Source organism: Mesocricetus auratus, unplaced genomic scaffold (assembly GCF_017639785.1).
Source record: "Mesocricetus auratus isolate SY011 unplaced genomic scaffold, BCM_Maur_2.0 Super-Scaffold_100021, whole genome shotgun sequence".
NCBI classification, from domain to species: Eukaryota; Metazoa; Chordata; class Mammalia; order Rodentia; family Cricetidae; genus Mesocricetus; species Mesocricetus auratus.
The window spans coordinates 10,207,973-10,232,392 of record NW_024429202.1 but is presented as its reverse complement, the minus strand read 5'-3'; the positions used below and the strand labels follow the sequence as shown (position 1 = coordinate 10,232,392).

Here is a 24,420-nt window from a genome sequence, read left to right as displayed (position 1 = left end):
TGTTGTAACTAGATGCTATCTCTGTAGAGGAGGAGGCGATTAGTGCCCACTGTCTCCACTCTACCACCTTGGGTCTATCCATTGCTACTGTTCCCTCTTATTCTCCTGAGGGTTGACTGGAACTAACCCTTCCCATCTCTTGCTCCAGACTTGTTACTCAGTAGCTGTCAACACAGCTGAACCTAGTCAGGGGGCAGAGTTCTGGATCTGGAGTGTGGGCTGAGGCTGCCTGGCTCCAGCTCCACCCTAGGATGGGTTGCCATAGTTTCTTCTGGAAGATTTCTCATGGGTACAGCTTTTCACTGTACAAGGCAACCCAGCACTGAATAAATTAGTCTTTCCAAATCCACTAACTATCCCTGCTGTCTACACTGGATAAGGACATGACGTTGTGATCACATTTTATCTTTCTGAACTCCATATGATAGTTATCTCATACGTCTGCTTTTTGTTGTTTGTTTATTTAGAAACTCAAACCAATAATGTCGTGTGTGTGTGTGTGTGTGTGTGTGTGTGTGTGTGTGTGTGTGTGTGTGTGATCCTCATGAACTTGACTGCTAGGCTTCTCTGCTTGGCTCCTTAGCAGCACATACTTTCTAGTTTATTATTTTCTTCAATAACACGTGTCTTGTGTTCTAGATGAGGGCATGCAGAGTACTGGGAGGTCATGGTTTCCAATTATCTGCTAGGGTTTTGTTTTGTTTTGTTTTCTAGCTGCTGTGTCATGAGCTTGGCTCACATTGAGCCTGACTTCAATAAAACCCCTGGATCTTTTCATAGGACTCCTGCCAAGCCACAGCTCCTCCTTCAATATTTGGGGACTGATAGTCTCAAAAATAGCTTTCACATTTTCTTATGTTGTAAAAGCAATGAATAATAATTGTAGGATTTCAAAGATGCAGTCAAGTAAACATTTCCTTTTATTTTAAAATATTTTTATTAATTCTTTGAAAATTTCATACAGTGTGTTTTGATATTCACCTCCTTCCCAAATCCCTCCCAGACCTATCCCCACCTTCCTTATCTATCCAACTTCATGTTTTTTTTCTCTCCCTTTTAAAAATCCACCAAGTCCAATTTGTATTGGCTAACTATTCTTGGGTGCGAGTGACAGAATTCATTGACTTTCCAGCTTGATCTTCAGAAGACATTGTAGGCATCATAAGGGCAAGCAGCACTCAAATTCCAATAGAGCCCAAACCAGTGTGATAAAGGATTAAAGCGACAGTAGGGAGGGGAGGAAACACTGGGAAAGGAGTGCACATTGCCATCTAAGGATGCCCAGTCATTCTACAGCTCCTGGTTATTTAATACCTCTAATGGAGACATCCCCATCAAAAATAAATGTCCTAATATTTTTCAGAAAAAAACTGTAATGAAAAATTTTATAAAGAACTTCCCCATTGAGGACTGTCTTCTACTTTATGGTGGCCAAAGGACTCACACTTGGAAGTTGGTGGGTCCTCCTGGTGACTGTCCTTCTTGCCTTCTTTCTTCTCTATGCCCCTCAGAAAAAGTGTGTGCAGTGTCTCTGAATGATGTAGCAGTGACTTGTGAGTCACTGGCATTAGATGTCTGCACAGCTAAGTTTGCCTGTGGTCCCCTCTCGTCCCTCTTCTCCACTCAACCCCCTTCCTTCCTGTCTTGCTTATAACATTTTTGTTCCCAACACAGAAGGAGCTATGCTGGCTGAGATCTCAGCCTGAATCCCAACCCCTCTACACGTCACCCCTCCAAATCAGCACTCCCAGGAAGATCTCATCCAAAAGTGTCCTCCCTGAGATCTCAGCCTGAATCCCAACCCCTCTACACGTCATCCCTCCAAATCAGCACTCCCAGGAAGATCTCATCCAAAAGTGTCCTCCCTTAGCCACGCTCCCTGCTCAGCTTTTGTAGTCAGAATGACTCATGATGAGACACATCTTTGCACGTTACCAGTTATGTAACCCCATAGAAAATCGCTTTGACCTCTGTGACATTTATTTTCCACAGCTATCATACTGAAAACCATAATGCTTCCTTGAAAAACAGATTAGATTAAAAATTACATAAAGTATCTCAGGAACTTGAAACTGTGTGATGATGGTGTTGTCATTTCGTGCTTATAATTGTCCTCTACAATGTGATAAGGACATAGAAGTCATGTAAATATGTTTGTTGAGTGTGGAGAAATAAAAAAGCAAATAATTGAATGAGTAAAAAGGGATAAGATGATAGGACAAAGGACTCAAGCATTCCATAAGGTAGACCTGCAGAGAAACAGTCCTACCTGAGACATTATGCTACCCGACATAATTTTCCTACCCTGTCTTATTCCAGGGACTGTAAGCATCTAAATGATGCTCGCTTCAGAGTGGTATTGGTTTTAGGAATTAATTATTAAAAAGCTTGTGTACTCCAATTTTCCAAATATGTGAGAAACAGAATTCTCAACTCAGCCTTCTTGGTAATGTTTTCTCTTTTGGAAAATTCCCCTAGGCTTTTCCAGCAGCTGACCTGCCCCTGGAAATGCAAGTGTCCAGGACCAGCCTTTGGGAAGGTGCTTACCTGGCCCTTCCTGCACCAAGTTCTGCCAAGCTCTCCTGCCCGGAAATGCCACAGCATCCGCAAGGGTGTTGTATGGATCCAGTGTGTGTTTTTGAGCAACTGGACTAAAAAAAACCAAGTTCACTGGAAAGAATTGAAATGTCTCTTACTGAGCTGGTGAGATAGCTCAGTGGGTAAGGAATTTGCCTTGCGCACTTGGTGGCTCCTGTTCAATATCCGGAAGTCAAAGAAAGATGCAGGAAGAGAACTGGCTCTGCAGAGGTGGTTCAGTGGAGAGAGGTGTCTGTCACCAGCCTGGTGACCTGGGTTTGAGCCCAGGACCAACATGGCAGAAAGAGACAATCAGCTCCCACAAGTTGTCCTCTGACCTTCACACACATGCCATGGTTTGCCTCTCCTAACCCTGGCCAGTTTAAATAATAAATGTAATTAAAACAATTAAATGTTAGTCAGGCAGTGGCGGCACACACCTTTAATCCCAGCACTCTGGAGGCAGAGGCAGGCCCTCTGCCCTCCACACATGCAACATAGGAAGCACGCCCTAACACACAGCAATGGTCTAACAGCAGCAGTAGTTGTCACTGTCACACATCTTTAAAAATTAAAAGTCCATTTATCCAGTGCTTTGTCACTCTGCACCTTACCAGGTGCCTGAAAAGTTGCTTTTGACTTTTTAAAGATTACAGTCCTCATCTGTGTTCAGGCAATAGCTGCTCACTCTCTGTGCCCTCATTGACTTGAGTGGCAAAAGAACTTGACTGAAAGAGACTTGAGCAAGAAGGACATCAGTTGTGACTTTTGTTTAGACACAGGGAGGGGTCCAGCAGCTTGCTCATGGCTGGGTTCTGAGGAAACATCTCTGTTGCTGTTGTCTTTGGTGATGTGATAGCTGCCATCACATCCTTTCCCCACAGGAAGTAAATAGCTTTCCAAGTCAGTCTGTCTGTCTGTCTGTCGGTCGGTCGGTCTGTCGTTTCTTTTTATAGTTAGGGAGTAACAACTTCCCCAGGAGAGTGAGCGTCCAGTTGATGTCCCCTTACACTCCTCCACTGAGTGCACACTTGGACCTGAGCTGAAGGCAGTAGAGGGATTACTATGTTTTGTTTACACCAGTAAGGATTTGTCTCCTAAAGAGAGAAGGAAACGTCTCCCTTTCTTGCACACTCTGCATCTGCACATGAGGGGTCAAGTCTGGGGAAAAGAGATGTTTGTTGAGCACATGTAATCGTAGTTACTATCATTCACCAGCAGTAGCTGTGCACCAACCAGTGTCCTAGCCTTTACAAGTGTGAAACGCTAACCTTAAGCACTTGTTATCCCTCTAAATGGCAACATCCCCTCTTAGGCAGAGCAGGGAGTCTCATAAGTGTCAGGAAGCAAATGAAACTTACAAGGTTCAGGGAGTAAACAAAAGTCACAAGGCTCAGAAACCTTCCTGAACTTCCAAAACTCTCAAGGACCTTCTGGAAGGTTGGATAATCAGTAACAGATGCTGGAGAGATGAGACTCTCAGATAGGTTCAACTTCCTCCAGGCTGTGATGAGAACTCCAGGGATGCAGCGGCCGTTAGTCATTCCCCCTGTTGGGGCAGGGCTTTTGGTGATATAGAGCCCCATTGAATCATCCATGTTTCTGTAAGCAATACCTCATCTGTATTCCTACAAGTGACTGCAGTAACTCTCTGGCTAACTGAGCTAGGAGGGTTGATGTGGAGAAGTGGGGAAGTGGCTATGCTCAAAACACATTGTACAAAATCCCCCCCAAACTAATAAAATACTGTATACTTTTAATAACTAAGAACTTAATATTAATATTTAACCTTTTTGCATACCTTACTCAAATGCCACCGACCCTTTCACAGATGACTTTCCTTGTTATAGAATCAAACTTTGGATAGAGCCGTGCTCTTACTTAGCATGTGCGGCATTTCGTATTCAAATATTTTCACTATATTCCAGAGAGATAGCTGAGGGACTGAAGGCACTTGCCGCCAAGCCTCTTGAGTTTGTTCCCTGGGACTCACATGATAGAAAGAAAAAAATTGACTCCCACAATCTGTCCTCTGATCTTCACATGTACCATGTGACATGTATACACACACACAGAGAGAGAGAGAGAGAGAGAGAGAGAGAGAGACAGAGACAGAGAGAGAGAGAGAGAGAGAGTAGAAAGAGAGAGTATGAACATGCATATAAGTTAAAACATGAAATAAATGTAATAAAAATCAGAAAAATGATCTTTTATTACTTTAAATGACAAAAATTGGGATGAAAGGTGTCTATACAGCTTCTGGGAGGAGTAATCCTCCTTAACTAGCTTCCACTGTGTGATCCAGATTACATGAGTAGTAGTTCAAATGTATTATCCCATTTGGTCCTTAAAAAAATTTGGTGAGGTAGGTACTATTGTTCCTAGCCCCATTTTATACGTAGGCAATGAAGGCAGCGGATACTTTGTCACTTAGCTGGTAGGGGCCGTAATCAAAGCCAAATGGACGACCCTACCTTATATTATGGGATACCACTACTGTGACGAAATACTTGACGTAAAAAAGGGTTCATTTCGGCCTACAGCTACAGGAGAATACTGTCTGTCATGGAACAGAGGGAAGGAAGGCCTAGGCAAGGGGGTAGCTGGCCGTGGTGCCCCAGCAGTCAGGGAGTAGAGGGGGATGGGTGCCCCCTCTTTTTCATTCAGCCCAGGGTTCAAGCCCAGGGAGTGGATTTTCCTACCTCAATTAATTTAATCATGATAATTCCTCCAGGCACGCTGAGAGGCTTGTTTCTATGCTGACCCTAGATTCTGTCAAGTTGGCAATCAATATTAGCCGTCACATGCATTACATGTAAATATGATGTTTTATAAAAAAATTTGCAGAAGGACTACTAGGCAATTTTCTTTTGTGCTTTTCTTTTTGTAGTTGTTTTCACGAATTTTAACCTTCAGGTATCCAAAGATGACCTTGAACTGATTCTCCTGCCTCCACCTCCCAAGCGGTGTGACCACAGTATGTACTGCCACAGCCAAATCTGGGTTCTCTTCATGCGTGTCATAGTGAGAGAAGAGAGTGAGGCCATGGCTATTCCCTTTGGACACACCTTTGAGGGCTGTCGTCTGTGCGCCCCACCATGATAGGCTGAAGAAGGGTGGCGGGCAGGGGCTGCCGGACCTTTGTAGAGCATAACTGAAGAGCCCGACACCCGGTCTCATTTACTGGAGTGGTATGCCCCAGTCCAGGATGAAAGCGATAAATGCATGTGATTAGCCACCGCCACCCGGTCGGAAACCTCTACCTAAGGACTCTAGTGCTGGAAGAGTGAAGGTGCTGAAAGAAAGACCGAAGGTGAACTGACAGAGCCCTGCGGAGGCTCAAGTAACAGGCTGGCACGTCCCCAACACAGGGCGTTCTAAATGTGTCCCAGACACAGTCACCCTAGCTCCAGTCAATTGACGGTGAAAAATAGTAATAAACTATCCACCCAAATGGCAAGGAAAAACAAAGCAGCCTAAAGGCGCCCCACCAAAGTTTGAACTTGCAACTTTTCTGCTTCCTGTTGCTATCTGGTATGATAGTTCATGGAGCCACTTCTCACTCAGAATTCCTGCTAGGAACATCCATCCATTGTCACAGGTTTAGAGTTATGATTATTGAATGAAAACTTTTTCTATAACCGGATACCCCTACTTTTGCTTTTTAAAAAGCAATTCTTGCAATAAGGCCAAGTAGTTAAGAGGTAGATGATGACAGCTTGCAAGAACAGTTCGTGATATTGGTACATTCCTTTACAACGCACTCAGCAAGCATGCTGAGACCCTACACGGATCAGGGCCGTGTCCTCTGCATCTAAAAAGGAAGATGCTTATGAAACTAGATGGCGGATTGCCTGAAGTAAACATCTGCGTGCGGCACTTTGTATTCATTGTCAGTCATGAGTCCTTTAGTAGTCCTTACATCAATTCTATGGAGTGTAGACGGCATTCCATGAAATACGGCAGAGGAGGGATTAAAAATATCCAAGTCTATCACATATACTCATTAGATGTTTGTTTTCATGCAACTTTACTTTGTGTGTGTGTGTGCGTGCGCATGTGCGTGCGCACACATGTGCCTGTATGCCCTCCTGCATGTGCATAGGAGGCCAGCTGAGAACATTAGGTGTTGTCCTCTATCTCTCTCCATCTTATTATATTGAGGCAAGTTCTCTCACTGAAACAGGGGCTTGCAGTTTTGGATAGACAGGCAGGCTAGTGAGCTTCGATGAAGTCCCCCTGTCCCCACCCCCCAATGCTAGGGTTATAGGTAAGTGCACACAAGTTGGGATTAGAACACAGGTCTCCATACTTACACACCAAGAACTCTACACACTGAGCAACCACTAGCCACTCAGGCAGCTTTTGTTTCTGTGTTATATAGGCTCCTCCTCAAGCATACTTCTTGCCATGCATTTTAGTCAAATAAATTTGAGTAGTATTAATCCATGCTTCAGAAATCGTCTCTCCCAGGGAAGGGAATATAGACACAGGAAAAGTCTCTATGGTGCTGGAGTTAATTCTTGAGCAATGGCTTCTACCAGTGCCACTATAAGACAAATGACACTGTGAACTCAACAGAAGAGTGGGAAATTCACAGAGGCTCAACAGTCTTGCATATTATGAATACTGCAAATTCTGCCCTCCTTTTGAAATCTGAGGGCAAGCCAGTCCTCTGGCATGCACCTTTAGTGGTGGCTAGCGAGAATCTCTATCCTGTGTGTACTTGAGAAGAGAACTTCTCTGATCTTACATATGCCCACATTACCAGAGGTCTTAGAAATGCTCAGCCTGGTTGGGGAAGACGGGTCGCATCCTGACATTCCCTAGCCAGTTCCCTGCCACAAAACCCCAAGTTCTCTTCTTGAGAAACACATCTCTTCTTAGAGATAAGAATGAAGTGTCTCCAGCACCCCAATTCTGTCTTTGCACTATCTATGAGCTCTGGAGTCTTCACAGATGCAGGCAGCCTTCTCGTATATGTGTGACACATGGGTTGACTAAACCAGGTAAAGATAGTACCAGCTGTTACATACCATAATTTGACAAAGACTGTTTTGAGTGGTTATGGCCAGGTTTTCATAGGACTTCTATAATAAACATGATTGGTAGGCACTATTGTAAGGAAAACAGGAGTGTGTGTGTGTGTGTGTGTGTGTGTGTGTGTGTGTGTGTGTGTGTTGGCAGAGAAATGAGAGCCAAGACAACATATGTCCTGGAGGCTGTCACAGCCCAGTCTCCCTGCAAAGTCACCGTGATCCCATAATCCCTGTGTTCTAAGTCAAGTGGGTCCCAGATTTCCCATGGCCATCCATGTGGCTGGCCCAGCTGAAAGGCTATTTCAGAGTGTTCTAAATCAGGTTTTGTGCTCTGGCAAAGGAATGGAGCCCTCTTTTCTAATATTACTTCTTGTGGGAAAGTGTTTTCTGAACTCCAAACAACTCCACTTACAAATACATTTTTGGAATATGACCCACTTATATCTGAGGACTGCCTGTTCTTCGGGGGTGGGAGAGACTTCCCATGTACAGCTGTATTTTGTTTAAAATATATAATGTGCTTGAGATCTGAAGCACTTGCGAGATTTCTTCCTGGAAGAGTTGGCTATGCAGATTTCAATCCTATGGAGGGTTGAAAGATAGAAGGAGACTCTCTGTGATGCCTTCAAGTTGGTCTCATCATCATACCTGAAGCGGTCAGGGCTGATGAAGGCACTGTGCACAGATTCTTGACACAGCTTTGTCTTTTTTTTTTTAAACGAGACAGGGTTTCTCTGTTTTTTGGAGGCTGTCGGTCTAGCCTGGCCTCGAACTCACAGAGATCCACCTGCCTCTGCCTCCCGAGTGCTGGGATTAAAGGTGTGTGCCACCAATGCCCGGCCACAGCTTTGTCTTAAACCCAAGCTATTCTCTTTTGCCTTCATGTGTGTGTGTGTGTGTGTGTGTGTGTGTGTGTGTGTGTATGTGTGTGTACGTACATGTATATGTATTTTCATATATAGGCAGGTACACAGGTGTGTGTGTATACATACATGTATATGTATGTTCATATATGGGCAGGTACACAGGTGTGTGTGTGTGTGAGTATGCATATATGTGCTCATACATGTGGAGAGAGGAAGGCACTCTTGACTGCTGTTCCTCAGGTGCTGTTCACCTTGATTTTTTTTTGAGGCAATGCTTCTTCCTGGCCTGGAACTCTCTGAGAGACTGGGCATCCCCAACACTGGCATTATAAGCATCTGCTACTTACCATGTCTAGGTCTTTCTAAAATGTGGGCTTGGGTATCCAGCTTGAGTCCTCATGCTTTCATAGCAAGTACTTTATGGACTGAGCCGTCTCCACATCATTGCATTAACTTAAGAAAAAACAGAGTCCGAGACTCTGTCTCTGGGCTGTCTCATGGAGTATGCGAGGGAAAGGGCTTTATAATCCATGGATATTTTAAAGCTCTCCATAAAGCTGTGATAGAGGCAGTTTTGAGTCAAGGTATTCACTTGTTCTCAGACCAGTTCATTGATTTGCTCTTTCATTGTGAACCAAAGCTGTTTGTGGCACAGGTGTAGGGAGCTGAGGGCAGGAAGACAAGCAGTCAGATGTGATGTATGAAGACACATGGCACACAGAGCTCCTGGTACTGACTCGTGGGATTTGGGGGGCAGGGGTGACGGAGGCTTCACAGGTGAGTTTACAGAACAGTGAACCATGGAGCGGCAATATGGCCATGCTCTAGATAGAGCCAGAGAGCCTGGATTCAAACCACTTACAACTTCTGGACTTCTACCAAATGGCTTAGCCTTTCTGTGTCTTAGTTTTGGCAGTAGGAAAGTTGGAACAAGCTGAGCTTCTACATTGGGAATAACAGTAGTGGAGGTATAGGTAAGGCGCTATACCGAGTATCTACCTTGGAAGGCTGTGGTAAAGATCATCCATGCTGATGTAGCTACAGTGTTACACTGAGTACCTACCTTGGAGGATTGCCACGGACATTAGCAGTGTTGATAAGGCCAAGTACTTAGGGGAGTGGCTTCACGCTTTAGCATGCAGTAGGATCTTCTGTAAGTGCCATGAAAGTAAGCAAGTTTCTAGGTCTCACTCCAAAGTGCCGATGAAGAACGGACCCCAGAATTTCTAGCAATTTCCTGTCGAGTTGAGCAGTTCTGAATTCGGAAGCTTGAAAGCAGGTGCTTCGGGGCTGGAGGGATGGCTCAGTGTTCAGAGTGCTGTTTCCTCTTCCAGGGGACCCCAGGGTGGTTCCCGGCGCCTACACGAGGAAGGCAGCTTATACCTCCAGCTCAGGGGGGCTCTGGCACCTCTGACCTCCGTGAGTGTCTGCACTCATATGCACATATTCCATACAAGCACACATGCACGCACACTATTAAAAGTACACCTCTTTTGAAAAGAGTGAAGGATTAGCCAGGATCAGGGAGAAACCAGAGGAGAGTCAGAATGGACAGTGGCTACCAGTCCCATGAAATTTGAGCATCATTTGAAGAAAACCTACTAGGAGGACCTGCTATTGCCCAGAAGCACCTTAGCTGAAAGTGGTTGGTCAGGATCAGTGTCGCCAGGTTCTCCTTCCTCATGCCTGGCCAGTTGCGATGGGCCCAACAGACTTTCCATCTCCTTTACACACTGGCCCATAACAATGACTCACAGGAATCTGTGGATATTCAATCGTGTCACCCAGATTCTTCTGGGGGACGACTTCACCGCGCACTTGCTGCTCTCGGATCACACCTGGAATCTTCCACTGGTATCTGCATGTTCATACTCCCAACCCTCAATGCATTAAGTTTCCTTTGCAGACATTGAGATATGCAGTAACACGGTCTGGAGAGATGACTCAGGGTTGGGGGTGCTTGTTGTCCTTGCTTTTCCCAACACTGACTAGAGGCTGCTCACAACCACATTTACCTCCAGCTCTGGAGGATGTGATGCCTCTGGCCTCTGCTGGCACCTGCTGTCGCGTGCATAATCCCCACATGGATACAAACTTACACATAATTAAAACTAAAAACAAATCTTAAAAATACAATTAAAATGGGAGATATAATTGATAAAGGGCACAACTCACATGCCTCTTTGGGTTTTGTGGGTTTTCCTCTTGGGCAAACCAGGAATTTCACACACTTAAGCTTATGAAGCAACTGCTGAGCTGTGGTTCCTTATGCATTTGTTTCATGAAGAAGGCACAGGTCAATCGGAGTGCTGATCTGTTTCTGGCTTGTCATTCGACTGGCATGTCAACTGTACAACTTTACATGCTCTGGAGTCCACCCTAGAGCCAAGTCAGATCCAAGATGAGCACCAGTGGCTTTCATCCCAATGTGGTGAGCATGGGGACACTGCAGAGGCTGGGGTGACTATTTTGAGCATGGCACGAGGTAGCAAATGGAAAAACAGAAATCAGAGACAGTCAGTTTTCCTCTGCTGTCTGAACAATGATGTGGGCGCCCTGTTCCACAGGGATGAGTTAGAGTCCTATGGAGGGAGGGGAAGGGTCTTACTGCTCCATCGGGATGGGGAAGAGAAAGGGAGGAAGGGGGGTAAGGTGTAGAGGAGAAAGTAAGGAGAGGGAGATGGGGAGGGGAAGGAGTGGGAAATAGGAAGAAGAGGAGGATGAAGAAGAAGGGGAGGAGGAAGAAGGTAAGAAGAAGGAGGTGGGATGTTGAAAACTCATGAAAGACTAGAAAACGCTCTGGCTGGTAGAATTTACAGATAGAAACCCGAATGGCTATGACTTTTTATGAAGGTAAAAATAACTTCCATTTTGTATCTGCCTCCTTGCCATGTAGAGAAGATTTATTAACAAAGAATGAGTCCTCTGCTCTCCAGTGTTCAGTCTGGAGCAGAGCAGTGCCTGCAGTCTCCTCTCCCCATCAGTCACTTAAGGAGAGTCCAAGCGCCTGATGCTCTTCCTGATGTCCTTTTGCCATGATGTCTGGCTGCCTCCCTGGGATGTTTCCTCTGACAACAGACAAATCCTACTCGATCCTCATTCTAGTTTCATCTCTATGGCTGTGATGATATCCCCAGACCAAAAGCAAGAGAAAACGGTTCATTTCAGCTCACAGGTTATGGTATGTCACCAAGGGACGTCAGAACAGGAACTCGAAGCAGAAACCATGGAGGAATGTCACGTGTTGTCTGACTTACAGGTCAGCTTATACTCAGCTATCTTTCTTACAAAGTTGAAGAGCACCTGCCTAGGGATTGTACCGCCTACAGTGGGCTAGGTCCTCCTATATAATTAACAATTCAGACAGTACCCACAGACATGGCCAGTTTGATCTGGGAAGTCCTCAGTTGAGACTTTCTTCTCAGATGACTGTAGTCTGTGTTAAGTGGACAGTTAAAGCTAATCAGGGCAATCTCTCCTGCCTTTTGTTGGTGGACACACACTAGAAATCTCTTGAGCAATTAGTAACACACTACGTGTCCTTCTGATCATCTATCTGTCTGTCTATGTATCTATTTATCTATCTATATTTATTATCTGTCTATCTATTACCTATTTACTATCTATTATGTCTGTCTATCTATCATCTATCATCTATCTATTTATCTATCTATCTACCTATCTATCATCTATCTATTACCTACCTACCTGTCTGTCTGTCTATCTATTATCTGTCTAAATATCTATCTATGTATGTATATATGTATCTATCTATCTATCTATCTATCTATCTATCTATCAATCATCTATTATCTGTCTGTCTGTCTGTCTATCAATAATCTATCTGTTACCTGTCTGTCTATCTATCTGTTATCTGTCTATATATCTATGTATGTTTGCATGTATGTATTTATGTATGTATCTATCTATCATCTATTATCTATCTATCTATCATCTATCTATCTGTCATCATCTATCTATCTATCTATCTATCTATCTTACAGGGAGTATGTGTGTTTTCTATCATTCATTATTTCCAGCGAAGTTACTAGAGCAGTTGAGAGCAAACATAAGTTTCCTGGAGGATCAGCCTCCTTGTTCCTGATTCTGTGGCTGCTCCTTGCCTCCACACTGCACGCTCAGTACTTAAGAGTATGCCGTTCTTCATGGTCAATCCCTCACATTAATCTGAAGCTATAACAGTAGGGTGACTTGCTAGCTTCATCTCTGTGATAGTTTTCAAATAATATGATGCAATGGACACTGTAAAGAGACACCAAGTTGTATGGGGACAGTGGGACTGGGAAGCAGGCTCAGCCAATAAAGTGTAAACAAGGAGGACCCGAGTTTGATAGTCTTGGTGCTGGTGGCCTTCAGGCTTTCATCTAAGCCAATGTTACAAGTTTTCAGACAAAATCCACATAGGATAGGAGGTATTCGTCACACCAAATGCAAAATTTGAGATCTGTCTGTTCTCAGCACATAGCATCATGGGCTCATCTCATAATTTGAACATAAGAATCTTACTATACATAAAGAGATTGTGAAGTGAATTTTTGAGTGAAAAAGTGTTCAAGTGTAAAATATCTGAAAAGTACAAAGACTGTTGTGAGTAGTAAATTCAATATGCATTACTTAGTCTTTTGACAACGGAACCGTCAGACACTTAAGGAAAATACATAGGAGCAGTGCTTAGGATAAAGGGTGCAACTGCTCCATTTTATCCTGACAAATGGGTATTTGTACTATATTCAATTATTTCCTTAAATATCCACAACTCTGTCCTCTCTTCCTCTCCCTTCCTTTTCTCTCATCTTTCTCTTCATCCCAATCTTCTTCTCTCCTCTCCCTTCCCCCTTTTCCCTCCTTCTTCCCTTCTCCTTTTCCCTCTCCATCATTGAGTTTGGTACCTTCAGAGAGGCCATCTGACTAAGAATGATTGTGATGTTGAGACCTTTACAAAGAGAGCGTCAAGGCTGAATACTGCTGGAGCATGAGCAAACAAATCAATCCATGTTGGATAATGGAGCCGAACATTCTCACCGTCAGGGGAAGGGAGTGTGTGTGTGAGAAGGGAAAGATGTATGAGGACTCGAGGCTGTAGGATCATAAACATAGAATGGCTGCAAGCTCATTTTCTCACTACACAGTGATAGATGAAGAAATAAAGATCCTACTTGGAACATTGGAATGTAACTGCAGATTTGTACACGCACATACACTTTTACTGAGAAGGCTTTGGGATTGGCACACCCTTACAGTCTTAAGCCACAAAATCTAACGTCCAGGTTTTGGCTTCTCATTACCATCCTTCACTAAGTCAAAACAACAGCAAAGCAGAACTTCTTGAAGAAATGGCTGATCCAAGGATTGACCAGAATATTATTCACCAGAAAGTAGAGCATATTTACCAGGCATGGAGGCACATGTCTTTAATCCATGCACTTGGGAGGGAAAAATTAGAACACACCCAACTATGGGTGTGTCTGTATCCCTGAAATCATAGTACCCCAGCTTCTGTGTGCACATATGGACATACACATAGATGTACAATCCATTACCAACATGGGGAAGGGTCAAAACGTTTAAAACTAGGCGCATATCTAATAGCTTTGCAATGGCCATGGAGAAATACTGCAGAAGAATATTGCCATTGAAGTATTAAGACTGAAGTACAAACAACTAAAGAAAATGGTTGATTTATACTTTGTCAGAACTAAACACTTTTGTACTCAATAGTCAAGACAGAGTCAAGAAGAACAAAAGAAAATTCTCAGACTGGGAGAAGATGCTGTGTACTGTCTATCAGACAGGCAACTACACCAGACTCTTTAAGGAGTACCCAAGATAGTTCTCTCCTCAGAGAATGAATTTAGAAATCTTTTCCTATTTGAAAATGTTTTGATAGTTTGAAAAGAATGAGTGAATTCTTTGAGTGTTTTGTAGACTCCAGCCTTTAGCAGGTCCTGGCCTTTAGCAGAAAGGAATGGGGTGCTGGAAAATGCTACAGTGTAGATAGGTCTTGAAAACATCATGTCAATTCATTTACATGAAATGTTCACATAGGCAAGTCCAAAGAGACAGAAATCAGACAAGTGTTTTCCAGCACATTGGTGTATAGGTAGAGAATTGAAGGTGACTACATAATGGGTATGCAGTTTCCCCTGTGGTTAAAAAATTCTTGATTTAGATAATAATGATAATATATATTATATATATGTGTATGTATACCTACTCTGCATATGTATCAAAAGTCCACTAAATTGTTCACTTTGAAGTGAATAAAGTAGTGATTTTTGTTACATAAATTTGCCTTAATTTAAAAAATTTAAATGTTGGAATCATATAGTGATATGAGAAAAATATTTACCCATGAAAATAATGTTACCAAACACTGTTGAGTTTAATCATCCAGGTTCATTAAAACTAATCTTGCTCAATAGGTAATTATAGAGACATTTAACATCAAGCTGTCTTGGGAGTCAAGCCAGTATCAGGAACCATAGTGATCTAGTCTCAAGATAAAAATAGAATAGGAATTTCAATCAAATTAGAATCCTTGGATGTCAAAAGATACTTACATTCATAAAGTAATGAGTATCAAGGGGCCACTCTCGTCTAGTGGGGGGGGGCAATGCCCAGTGTCTGGATTTGGATTTAGCTCTTGTCCTTGTTACCTTGGTAAAGTCTTTCATTTAATCTTTCTGTCTCCCTTCCTTCCTTCCCTCCCTCCTTTCCCTTCCTCTCTTCCCTTCTTTCTACATTTTGTTTATCTAGTGTCTGTCTGGATGTATGTGTGTGCACTTGTGCATGCCATGATCCATATATGAAGTCACATGATGACTGTCAAAGTTGGTTTTCTTCCTTCAGTGTGTGGGTTCTGGAGCTCAAACTCAAATCCTCAGCCTTGGCTGCAAGCACCCTTACCTGCTGAGCCATCCCACTTTCGGGATCTCTATGGGCTAATATTTTGTATCTACCTACTAGGGCTTCAGGGAGAGTTAAATACATTCATAAATACAAACTGATTTTCACAGAGACTGGCCTATTGATTGTGCTCACTAAATGTTAACAGACAGAACATGGTTTTACTATCCCTGATCATGTTAGCCACCCATGAGCCTTACTCCTGCCTCCCAAATATATTCAAAATCATCCCCCACAAATTATTTTTCTCTAATTATTACCATGTACTTTGCTGGTGATAACAAATCTCTTTCTTTAAAATGAACCAAATGAAGATAAGTTTGGTTTCTTGATTTTTACATTCCAGTCAACACACAAAATGACCAATGAAGACTTTGCCTCTGTAGAAAAAGGAGAAGTATGTGTCTTTGGAACCTTAAGGAACAAGTCTTTCTGTCTAGAAAAGTCAAACCAGCCATATCCAGGTGGTAGGGAAACGGCCTTATTGATTTTTGCAACAGTGAACACATATTTAATGTTACTATGTACCAGCCAAAGAGCTAAATGCTTTTACATTGATGATCTCCTTCAACCAGTCATTAAAATTGTGTCTCTCAGGCTGGGGAGATGGCTCAGTTTGTAAAGCACTGAGTTGTATAAGCAAGAAGACCTGGGTTTGAATCTCCAGAAACCACTTAAAGCTAGGCAGGATGCACCTGGAACCCCACTACTCCTATGGTGAGATGGGGGCAGAGTCAAGAAGCAGCCAGGGAGACTTAAGCATGGCCTACACGGGAGTAACAGGGAGTCCGTCTCAAACAAGGCAGAAGGAGAGGACTAAGAGCTGGGGTTGTCCTCTGACCCACACACATGTACCCTGGCACACATGAGTAAGAGCTGGGGTTGTCCTCTGACCTACACACATGTACCCTGGCACACATGAGTAAGAGCTGGGATTGTCCTCTGACCCACACACATGTAACCTGGCACACATGAGTAAGAGCTGGGGTTGTCCTCTGACCTACACACATGTACCCTGGCACACATGAGTAAGAGCTGGGGTTGTCCTCTGACCTACACACATGTACCCTGGCACACATGAGTAAGAGCTGGGGTTGTCCTCTGACCTACACACATGTACTGTGGCACACACGAGTCCACATTCACACACACTGCACAATGAAAGAAATGTGCTTTGCTAATTTTCCAAAATTTCTACAAAAATATAGTCTGTAATCAAAGATTTCATTTTATGTAAATATATACTTACAGAAGTAAACCTCATTATGATCGAAGTCAACACACTGGCAATTCTAGCAACTACAGCAGTGAAATTTGTTGAAAGAATTATAGATGTGTTACCTGAAGAGAGAAAACTCAAGGTGAGTTAGACATGTTAGCTACCTTCTGATGTTTCAAAAATAGTCTGTGGGAAGAGGAATTGAACTTGGTCAAATGTGAGCTATGGTCTATGAGGGAAAATTCTAGGGACTTTTTTTTTTGCTTGATATAAGAATGTTCTTTCAAAAGTATTCTCTCCCAAATGGTAATTCATCCAAATCAACAAACATTTAGGATGCATGTGTCCAGAAGGACATTTTTCAACTCTGAGGTGTTTATTTAATTCTGAGTTTATATCGATGAGATTAAGCAGAGAGAAGAGCCAAATCATCACACACACACACACACACACACACACACACAGAGACAGACAGACAGACAGACAGACAGACGAGAGAGACAGAGATAGACAGAGACAGAGACACAAAGACAGATGGACCCACAGACACACACGCGTGTGTATGCATGAGGGGGAGAGGGAGGGAGGAAGAGAGGGAGAGGGAGACAGTTTTAATACTATTATTAAAAACCAGTGAAGTGGATTGATTCTAGATGCAAGAAAAGGCTCAACTATGTAACAACGAAAAGGTGACATGACACAGGACTGATCTCTATCTGCGATTCTCTCCTCTTTCAAGTTGTGTTTCAGGTTGCATGGCCTCCATACTCTAATCCTTCTGTGTAATTATGCTCTTTTGCTGTGAGATTCAGTCCTGCTCCATCTGTGCCAGCACTAGCCACAGGCTTCCTTATCCTTGAGTTGCATAAATTTGCAGAATCTTCAAATGGTTCATTTTGATGAGAAGTAAATCTTTCACTTGTAGCCCTCCTTTACCTTTGGAATACAAGCCTCCCATTTCCTAGCGTTCCACTCTGTCTCACACAGTAGGAGTCCTGGAAAGCCCAAGTCCTCTGTCCCTAGGTCTGATTCCTGCCCTGGCAAAGCTGTGAAGCCGGCTTAGGACACTTTTTCAGTGATGTGGGCAGGGCGCACTCACCGCCCCAGCCAGAGGGCGCCAGCACCCACCAAGCATAGCCGCTCTTGAGCACTCAAGAGTGACTTCCAGACAGTTCCCCAGTTAGCTAGCCAGAGGTCGACCTGTAAGAAAACAATCCCCCAGTCCTGTCTGCCACAGTTTCTTCGCTGCCCATTTATTTTTGTTCTTGTATGCACATGCTTAGCTCCAGGAGAGACCCCACCCACCCCCACCCACCCCGCCTTGACCCTCAAAAAAGGCCCTCACCCGGGTCACTTGAGCAGGCAATGCCTTTGGGGACAGGCTTCTGTGTCAGATTCCTGCAAAGGGTCGAGCTCGCCCCGCGATCTGTAGAGGGGTGTGCAGCTGAGCGCAGGGTGGGAGCCCAGGAGGTGGAGGTGGGTGGGGGACCCAGAAGGGTGCCTGGTCAGGAGGGAGGCAACCAGAGGAGGCCAGGCAGGGGCTTTAGCTTCCCTGGGGTCTGATTGGAGGTTGGCCGATGAGTCGAGCTGGGGGCGCGCCCATCTCCACTGGCTAGGGCGAGAGAGTCGCCGGCTCGGCCCCTCCCCGGAGCCGCTTTGTCCCGGGTGACGGCGGCGGTGGTTGCGGGAGCACCGGCAAGAGGCACAGCTCGGGTGACCCCGCGACCCGGAGAGCGGGAGGCGGCGCGCAGTGCGCACCGCCCCACGCCCAGGCCCGCGGGCACTGCGCTCGCCCCGCCGTCAGGTGAGCAGGCAGAGCGGCGCCCGCAGCCTTCCGCCCCAAGGACCCCAGTCAGCCACCACTGTCACCACCGCCACCGCGGCGCATCGAAGACGCCCTGCAGGTCGGTTACATAACGGCGCAGGCCGTATCGCCCCTGTACCCTGTCCCACCAGGGCTGAACGCCTGGGTTCCAGGGGACCTGGGCAGTGGGAATGAAGCACCGCGGGGTTTAGGGGCAGGGCTGGAGCAGCTGGAGAGATCTAGTGGCTAGTCCCCGAAGCATCCTTGGGGACAGTTCTCCCATGGCCCCCTCTAGGAGGCGCTCATCTCCAAGAGCCCCCTCCCCATCCCTACCGGCCAAGGGTCCACCTTCCCAGGTGCAGCAGCAGATGCACAGGATTTGAGGATTGGGAATAACTATAGTAACCCCCAGATTTGGGCTTAGAGAGGGAGTTGGGGTAAACCAACAGTTCAAAGAGCAAAGGAGAAAATGAGGAGACCCCTGTCTTCCCAAGCTTGGCCAAATTTGTTAGGGAGGGAGAAAGGGGTTTTTGGACATAGCGGGCTGAGAATTGTCCTGCCTGGGCTTAGTCCGCTTGGGTCATCTAAAAATAACTTCAAGTTTGAAAAGTGACATGGACATGAGCGCGGTGTGCCGGGTTCGTCGTGCCTGTCAGGTTCTTCTCTCCAGAAGTCATCAGAGGGGACTGGGCAGTTTCAGCTGCCTGATTCCTCTCGGCTCCCCCTGGATCTCGTTGGTTTCCAGGGTGCCTCGGTTTGACTTTTGGTTAATGATTTATTCCTCCAAGGCCTTGCTGTCTTTTTTTTTTCTTTTCCGATGGATTTAAGCAGACTACAGGCTTCAACACTCTCCTTTTTCTTACGCTGGGGTTGAAGTGGACAGCAGAAGACTAGTATACCCACTGCCAAAGCTATGTCTTAAAATCCTGCTCGAGCAAAACCAACAACATGTTACTTGTTTGTCTGTAATCACGCAATCCTACGATTTCCCATGGATGGAAATGAAGGGATGTGCGAGGATTCCTTAGCCAGAATCCGTGTATAGAAAGACTTTAGGAAGAGTGAGGTATTTTATAACGCAACTTATTTTTCACACCTCCATTGTCCTTAATTACAGTAAGTTCAAAATACAGGACAAGGCAGTAGTGGCGGTGGGTTAGATCTCGCCGGCCAGGGTCTGGGCTCCAGGATATCATGAAAATGGACGTGGGCAGTAGGTAGGATGAGTCAAGAAGCAGGCCAGCATGGGCTGTGGGTTGCAGGACTGAACACGCAGCAGCGTCTCAATATCCACATTGATTTCCTTTTAGCCTTGTGGAGCTATACACCACCTTTGGCCAGTCTCTGAGCTCACGTATCCTGAAATGTGAGCTGTGCTTGGCTTTCCAATCCACTGCAAATCGAATCGGCGTTTACTGAGCACCTATTACCTGAGTCTGGTCCAGATGACATGGGGAGGGCGGAGTGTCCTCAAACTAAAGTGACCGGACTGTCAGATCTCAGAAAACGCTTAGTGTGTGTGCGTGTCCTTCACAAGCCACTGGGAGGATGCAGCTTTCTCAAGCAAGGGACATTTACCAGAAGTGAGAACCCGAGAGCTTTCTCATTTCCAAATACTCATCACACTTGCACAACTGTTTGCAGATAGTCAGGTGTACTGCGGGGACTGGCGTTCTTTTTGTTGAGTCCAACTTTGACAGTGATCAAGATCTCATTTTCCCACTTCTTTAATTCCCATGCCAGTTGACTGAATGGCTATTTATTATGGACCTACTGTATGCTATGCAGGCTCTGTGCTAGGAGCTAAGCAAACAAACACTAGGTCCTTATACTTCCCAGAAAAGGTTCTAGCAGAAAATAAATGCTAGTGCTTCATCATAGCAGGCATTTAATGCAGAAAGGAGCGAGGTCAGTGGGAGCCAAGAGATGGGAGAGTGGAAGGAATCTAGAAGAGTCTGCCAGAGAGTACACATTTGGACTGGGTCCCAGTGGGTGGTTGGCGTTCTGGAGAAGCCACTAGGCATTCTGTGTAGAAAGAAAGGTTATGCTCAAGAGCACCTAGTTATGAGACGGCAGGGTAGCAGAGCCGAGGAGGTGATGGTGAGCTGGGGGTTTCGATTGTATTCTATTGTAGAGGAGAAATCATGCAGCCTTCAGGACGAGAAATGATTTGATCTCATTTACATTCTGCAGAAGTGACATTGGAGGACAAGGGAAGTAGGGCTACAAAATGCAAACTCAGATGTTAGGCATCTGGTGTGGTTCAGGCCCCCTCCACTGCCCACCCCCAAGTCATGAAGTGTGCATGAAGCAGGTGCCAGGGGCAAGAGAACCAAAATCTGCAGAGAACCTTTCTAGGCAAATCGGTGGCGCTTTGCCACCAGGTGAGGACTGGGGAAGGAGGAGGAGCTTCTGTGTGTAGAGCTGTGTGGTCAAGCTTTAAGTGATGCTAGTTTTCGAAGGATTGTGGCTTTTCCTTTTGACTATCCAGACAAGGCACTTTTGTTTACAAAGGTGGCTTCTTCCTTCTGGAACTAACTGCCTACAACTGACTATAGCTGTCCTTCATCCCCGAGGCTATCAAGTGTTGCCTCTGGGAAAGACGGAAGCAAACTCTCTTGGTGGTAGGATATTGTCTCTTCTTTTAACCCTCAACACGAAAATGTCAACTCTGTTATTTGGATCCTGCTAACGGTAATAATTAGAAGGTGTGGCATCTATTCCGTGCTTATGGTTCTCACCGGGTAACCTGCAGCTAACCTGAGGTGGCCCTGTTGTTAGTCTCATGAAATTGTCAAGGAAACCAAGGCTAAGAAATAATAGGTTGTCTAGAGCACACAATTGGGAAGAGGTGCACCCGGTGTTGGAGCCCAAGTCCTGAGCAGCATTGTCAATCATTGGTGTGAATTGATAACATGGCAATAATCCCTTTCCTATGTTTGGATACCTGTGGCCAATGCTACAGAAAAAAACTGGGCTGGTCAGGAGTCTTAGCTCTTCCCTGGGTTCTGGGTTCTGTGCTTGATATACATATGCAGTGAAACATTTGTAAGCTCACATTTCCTCTCAGGCTTGGGCTATTTTAGTTTATTTTAACATTTACTTTTTAAGTGTGTGTGAGTGTGTGTGTGTGTGTGTGTGTGTGAGAGTGTGTGTGTGTGTTTATGTATGTGTGTACATGTCTGGGGGTGGCTGCAGAGGTCACAAGAGAGATAGGAATACATTGGAACTAGAATTACAGGCAATTGTGAGCTGCCTGATGTGGGTGCCAGGAACTGAACATGGGTCCTCTGGAAGAGCAGCCAGCACTCTTAACTGCTGAGTTATCTCGCCAGGCTGGGTTAGTCTGAATCCGTGTAGCCATGGCAGAAGAAATTGACTAGGTACTCTGTGAGTACTCTCTGTTCTGAAGTCCTGCCATCCTGTTCCAATGCTACAGATGTGTGCTGAGTTCATGCCTGCATGGGTACCTAGCTCTTAATAGCTTGGTATGGCATAATTAGAAGTACAAAGGTTATGGGGGTATCTAATATTGAGAGGGCTAAGTTAAAGGGGACAGTCTGTTTGGGTACCAAATTAGAGGACTCTGATATGGCCAGTGATCCCATTTTTACCTCAGACATGTTATTTAGGTTCTGAATGTTTCTTCATCATGAAAATAAATCCTGAAGAAATTAGTAAGCATCCTATCAGGTAGCTATGGGAATTGAAGTGTAACAGGAACCAGGTGCTGCATAAAAGTTGGCCTCATTGAAAGTACTCTAGAAAATTGCCCACACCCTGAATCCTTAGGGTAACAGATGCACTGAAAGTAAAATCAAAGTGTTACTGAAGATGTTTTGCTATTCTGCAGTGGTTTGCTTAAAGTTATATGTATATTTGTGTATATATGTCCATGTGTCTGCGGGAGCATGTGCTCACGTGGGCATGATGTGGAGGCTGGATGACAGCCTCAGGTGACATCCTCAGGAATGCCAACTGCAACCTTTGAGGTATGGCTTCTCATCAGCCTGGAGCTCATCAGTGAGCTGGACTGGTGAGCCAGTGAGTCACAGAGATCCCCCTGTCTCTGCCTCCTGGTCCTGGGATTACAAGTGCATGCTGTCACACTGGCATGCACTCACCTTAGCAGCTAGTACAATCCCTAGTGTCCCTACTATGAGTTTCTTAAGATCTACTCCTGCATTGAGTAGTATCTATCATAGGGAGGTGACTGAGATGAGGAACACACACACACACACACACACACACACACACCCATGCACGCATGCACACCTTCTAACACATGACCCAAAGAAGACACAAAGGGACTTTGTTGCCTGTGGAGCCTGGCCTTTCTTTCATTTTTCCTAATTCATCCTGCCTTTGCTTCTAAAATGCTTATTGTTCTTGTTTTGTGGATTTCCAGGTGAGGTATATTAGAGGTTAACTTAATCAACCTAGTTAATGAGTCAAAAAGCCTTTTAAACTCAGCTGAAGATGATGTGGAAAATAATGAATTCTAGTACTTTCTACAAGTTAAAAATGTGATTCCAGAAAGAACTCACATTTCCCACAGTTCATAATGTGCATAGAAATATCTCCTGTAACAGGGAAGGAAAGGGCTGTAATTTCATGTCTGAGCTCTCTGCACTCAACTCACTGTGAAACAATGGACGAAACACAGAGTTTCTATGTTATAGAGTGCATGCACTAGAAGACATTTGAATGCTCATTGTTGGACCAAAGAATAAATTGCGTGCTGTGAATTAGACCCTACCTTTTATAAAAACCATTGTCTGAGTTCTTTGAGGGAATAGCTACTTTTTCAAAAACAGATTTATTCTGCCATATTGTAAATATGCCGAGGCCCTGGGCCACTTCGTAATATCTCTCTTACAATGTTGGAAATGAGGTCTGAAAAGCTTGGGCCTGCCTGGAAAGGCTAGGATTCCAGTCTTGGTGCAGTTACTTCCCAGCTATGCGACCTTGAACTTGCCATTGGCCTAGCAGTTGCTGGAACTGGCATTTGTGCATTGCTGCTCTAGTTGCAACACGTTGTTCAGCAGGCTGTGTGCACCAGCTTCCCCAGGCTTTACAAAACTTGGGGAATGTGTATGAGTGTTACCATCACACAGATAAGCGCTGGAAGTTCAGGGGGATAAGCCACCTAGTGCCGGGCCTCTGAGTTGCAATTGAAGAAAACTCTCCCTACCTTTTAGAGACATGAGGGTGACTGGACACCACTCAGTCTGTGCACAGGAGAATAGAAGACTCTGTGCAGATGTTAAGGAAAACTGTCACAGTAAAAAGAAAAGAAAACTCCCTAAGACTAGGGCCTGGCAGAGGACCATGTCTGTGAGGTGAGAGAGATACTCTGTATAGAAAACATATGCGTCCAAACTGGAGAGATGGCTCAGTGGTTAAGAACATTGACTGCTTCAATTCCCAGCGCCAACATGGCAGCTCAAACCATCTGTAGCACCAGTTCCAAGAAATCCAACACCCTTTCTGGCTTCCAAAGGGAGTGCACACCTATGGTACACAAATATACATTCAAGCAAAACACCCATACTTATACATAAAATAGATTAAAAATATAAAACAAAAACAACCCAATTATGTCATGCATTAAGGAAACTGCACCTAATTGCTCGGTTCCTTGGCACAAGATTAACTTGTTTATTGTCAACAACACGAGTGGGCCAACCAAGGTCAAGGCTGGTAACCATGCGGAACCTGGTCTGACTGGGGGAGGGGAAGGAGAGCTTGGTCTATAAGGAAGAGGTGACTGGCAGAGGGTGTTTAAGTATAAACTGATGCTGAAAGTCAAAGTTAAGGTCGAGGATGGGATAGGCACAGAGCAAGAAGAGGAAGTCATCACGAGGGCTCTCATCAGGTTTGAGTGACAGGCAGGACCTAAAGTCAGCCCAGGGTGGCTGGAAATATCTCCCATTGACTGTTGAGGTCTGTCCACTCAGCAGGAGAGACATTCTGCCCAGGGTTTGG

At 44.8% G+C, this 24,420-nt stretch overlaps 1 protein-coding gene across 1 annotated transcript in view; it reads left to right on the top strand.

The window, feature by feature from the left end:
* The first annotated feature begins 18,217 nt into the window (after positions 1–18,217).
* Positions 18,218–24,420, top strand: part of Rcan2 (regulator of calcineurin 2) — a 219,387-nt gene continuing 213,184 nt past the window's right edge. Inside the window, exon 1 of the mRNA XM_005072303.4 lies at positions 18,218–18,532. The gene's annotated coding sequence lies outside the window, so the exon portion shown is untranslated. The remainder of the gene's footprint in view (positions 18,533–24,420) is intronic.